The 3,793-nt window shown below is 39.3% G+C and overlaps 1 pseudogene across 1 annotated transcript; it reads right to left on the reverse strand.

Moving 5' to 3' along the window:
- Positions 1–1,488: 1,488 nt before the first annotated feature.
- On the reverse strand, positions 1,489–3,200 carry LOC122679216 (annotated as a pseudogene). The gene has a single exon (XR_006336349.1). The product of XR_006336349.1 is annotated as an elongation factor 1-alpha 1-like (transcript).
- Positions 3,201–3,793: the final 593 nt, after the last annotated feature.

A 3,793-nucleotide genomic window follows, 5' to 3' on the forward strand; every position in this document is an offset into this window, starting at 1 on the left:
TTATTTCCGGTTTGATAAATCTTTTTGTCATTTTGATTAAATTCAAGGTTTTAATATTCTCATTCAAGAATCTCAGTAGGGTGAATCCTTTGTCACTTATAATCAAAATTATGTTATTCTAAGTGGGCAAGAGTAAGCCAACTTCCTTCCAGAATTTTATCTTTACAGGCTCATTTCCCCTAAGCTATATATTGGATTATTTCTTTGAATCCAACAAACTATGTAGTGATTACCAATGAAATACTTCATTTGATTTAATTAAAAAAAACTTATTAAAAACTATCATGTTATGCACTGTTAGAGATTAGTATGGGATGTTTTCAATACTTAACATGTGTGTATATACAGCATACATTAATTTTATAATATATACATTAAAATGTCCACTTTTATATACGATGCAGTTTCTTCGGTGGGTAATAATATTATGAAGGCAATAAAACTTGTCTCACTTATATGAATCTTAGGGGTCTTGTGTCACTAAATAATGGGAGACTTCTCCAGAGGGGTAGGTTCTCAAAGTCATCAGGATCCAATCACTTTCTCTGAAAATATAAGTGTTTGAGAATTTGAATGCTGTCTTATTACTAGATAATCAAAATATACCTGTCTAACCAACTTTATCACGCACCATATATATGTTCACTGGGTTTTTATTATTATGAGAAATGAATCACACTCACAAAACTGTGTTATATCATTACCACGGATTATGTCTAGAAAATTTAATTGAGTTTGTTGATTTATTTCTAACAGTGAATTAGGAACCTTCTTTCTATAAGATTTTTTCTCTCTAAGCAATGTGAAATGAGAATCTCAAAGATTTAACATGTCCTAAGCTTGTACAGATTATATATGCCTCAAATAAGTAGTGAAAATTTAAAAGTTTGATTACATAGATTAAACAAAAATTAGTAGGTTTAAGGTCACATCGAGGGCAATAGAGTTTTCTTTTTCCTACTGACAATAGTAATCTATTTTTAGCAGCTCCCTAACTACCAATGTATTTGACGCAAGTATCCCTGAATTCTAAGGATATTCTCTGTAAACATCTTAGACAACCAACATTTTTCTTTCTACTCTTCAACTATCTCCTTCCTCATTTGATAAATCTCCAAAGTTCTACAAATCATATCATTCCCTTTTTCCTTTCAAAAGTTCAATAAATTCTAGCCCACCGTTTTAAAGAATATTTTTTAAATAAAAACGAAGAGGAAAAATAGAAAATATTCACATTTTCTCTTTCTTCCTCTTTGTGAAACTGTCTAAGTATTCCTTAATTTTTTATACCACTTGGGTAGATGGAAGCTAGACAATACAAAAAATATAGGGACTGACATACAGCTTTTGCACAATAGAAATGGTAATCTCATTTCTAACGTGCCATTGTTTAGAGTCATGTTTGCCGAAGTGGGTGAAACTAGAAAGGTCTTTGAACATGATGCAGTTTTTTTTTTTTTTTTTTCTCATTAAACTTTTTTTAATGAGTCTCAAATTCTGTGACAGATTTTTGGTCAAGTTGTTTTCATTAAAAAGTACTGATTTTAAAAACTAATAACTTAAACTGCCACACACAAAACATATGGTCCACAAAAACATTCTCCTTTCCTTCTGAAGGTTTTATGATGCATTGTTATCATTAACCAGTCTTTTACTATTAAACTTAAATGGCCAATTGAGACAAACAGTTCTGAGACCGTTCTTCCACCACTGATTAAGACTGGGGTGGCAGGTATTGGGGATAATATTCAGTTAGCCTTCTGAGCTTTCTGGGCAGACTTGGTGACCTTGCCAGCTCCAGCTGCCTTCTTGTCCACTGCCTTGATGACACCCACAGCGACTGTCTGTCTCATGTCACGCACAGCAAAATGGCGGGAGGATAATCAGAGAAGCTCTCAACACACATGGGCTTGCCAGGAACCATATCAACAATGGCAGCGTCACCAGATTTCAAGAATTTAGGGCCATCTTCCAGCTTTTTCCCAGAACGACGATCAATCTTCTCCTTTAGCTCAGCAAACTTGCAAGCGATGTGAGCTGTGTGACAATCCAGCACAGGTGCATATCCAGCACTGATTTGGCCTGGATGGTTCAAAATAATCACCTGAGCTGTGAAGCCAGAAGCTTCCATGGGTGGATCATTTTTGCTGTCACCAGCCACATTGCCACGACGGACATCTTTGACAGACACGTTCTTGACATTGAAGCCCACATTGTCCCCAGGAAGGGCTTCACTCAATGCTTCATGGTGCATTTCTACAGACTTCACTTCAGTTGTTACATTGACTGGAGCAAAGGTGACCACCATGCCAGGTTTGAGAACACCAGTCTCCACGCGACCCATAGGGACAGTACCAATACCACCAATTTTATAGACATCCTGGAGAGGCAAACGCAAGGGTTTGTCAGTTGGGCGAGTTGGTGGCAGGATGCAATCCAGAGCTTCAAGCAGGGTGGTTCCACTGGCATTGCCGTCCTTACGGGTGACTTTCCATCCCTTGAACCTTGGCATGTTAGCACTTGGCTCCAGCATGTTGTCACCATTCCAGCCAGAAATTGGCACAAATGCTACTGTGTCGGGGTTGTAGCCAATTTTCTTAATGTAGGTGCTGACTTCCTTAACAATTTCCTCATATCTCTTCTGGCTATAGGGTGGCTCAGTGGAATCCATTTTGTTAACTCCAACAATTAGTTGTTTCACACCCAGAGTGTAAGCCAGAAGGGCATGCTCACGGGTCTGCCCGTTCTTGGAGATACCGGCTTCAAATTCACGAACACCAGCAGCAACAATCAGGACAGCACGGTCAGCCTGGGATGTGCCTGTAATCATGTTTTTGATGAAGTCTCTGTGTCCTGGGGCATCAATGATGGTAACATAGTACTTGCTGGTCTCAAATTTCCACAGGGAGATATCAATGGTGATACTACGCTCACGTTCAGCTTTCAGTTTGTCCAAGACCCAGGCATATTTGAAGGAGCCCTTCCCCATCTCGGCAGCCTCCTTCTCGAACTTCTCAATTGTTCTCTTGTCGATCCCGCCACATTTGTAGATCAGATGGCCAGTCGTCGTAGACTTCCCTGAATCTGTGTGCCCAATGACAACGATGTTGATGTGGGTCTTCTCCTTTCCCATTTTGGCTTAGGTTTAATGGTGGTTTTCACGACACCTGTGTCCTGGCGGCAAACCCGTTGCGGAAAAAAAAGCCATGATGCAGTTTGAGATCATCTCTTTAATCTAATTAACAGGTAAGGAAAAAGACACTCTTGACAAAGGAAGATTTTTGAATTTAATTTTACTTTTAGTTCCCACACCTGACAGTCATCTCACTTGTACATGAGGAACATAGCATGGTTATGTGAAGTTGTGTGATCGGTACTTCTCAGTGACTTCCCAGAGCCCTTTACTTAGGAGCCAGCTTCTGCACTGGGAGCGGAGACCTAAAAGGTTCAGCCTGCTTCCAGGGAGGCTTCAGGTGCCGAGACTCCTCCACTTCTCTACTTTTGCCAACTAGGATCTTCCCCTAGTTCCTCGTGTTCTCTGTGTTTCCTACCACAACATGAGCTTTACAAATGCTTTCCATTCTACCCTAAATTTTCGTTTTTTACTTCCTTAACCTCAGCTGTCACCTTATGTGTCACTTTCTTAAGGATGCCTTCAGTAACCAACAAGAAGAAAGTCAAACCCCTATATTATAGACAAGGTCATAGTTACATCTTTAAATTTTATGTATGCCTGTTTTATTCATATTCATGTTTCTCATTAGTCTCTTCCCAGGGCCTAGCATACTACTGA

The sequence above is a fragment of the Cervus elaphus genome, chromosome 3 (genome assembly GCF_910594005.1).
Source record: "Cervus elaphus chromosome 3, mCerEla1.1, whole genome shotgun sequence".
Classification (NCBI taxonomy): Eukaryota; Metazoa; Chordata; class Mammalia; order Artiodactyla; family Cervidae; genus Cervus; species Cervus elaphus.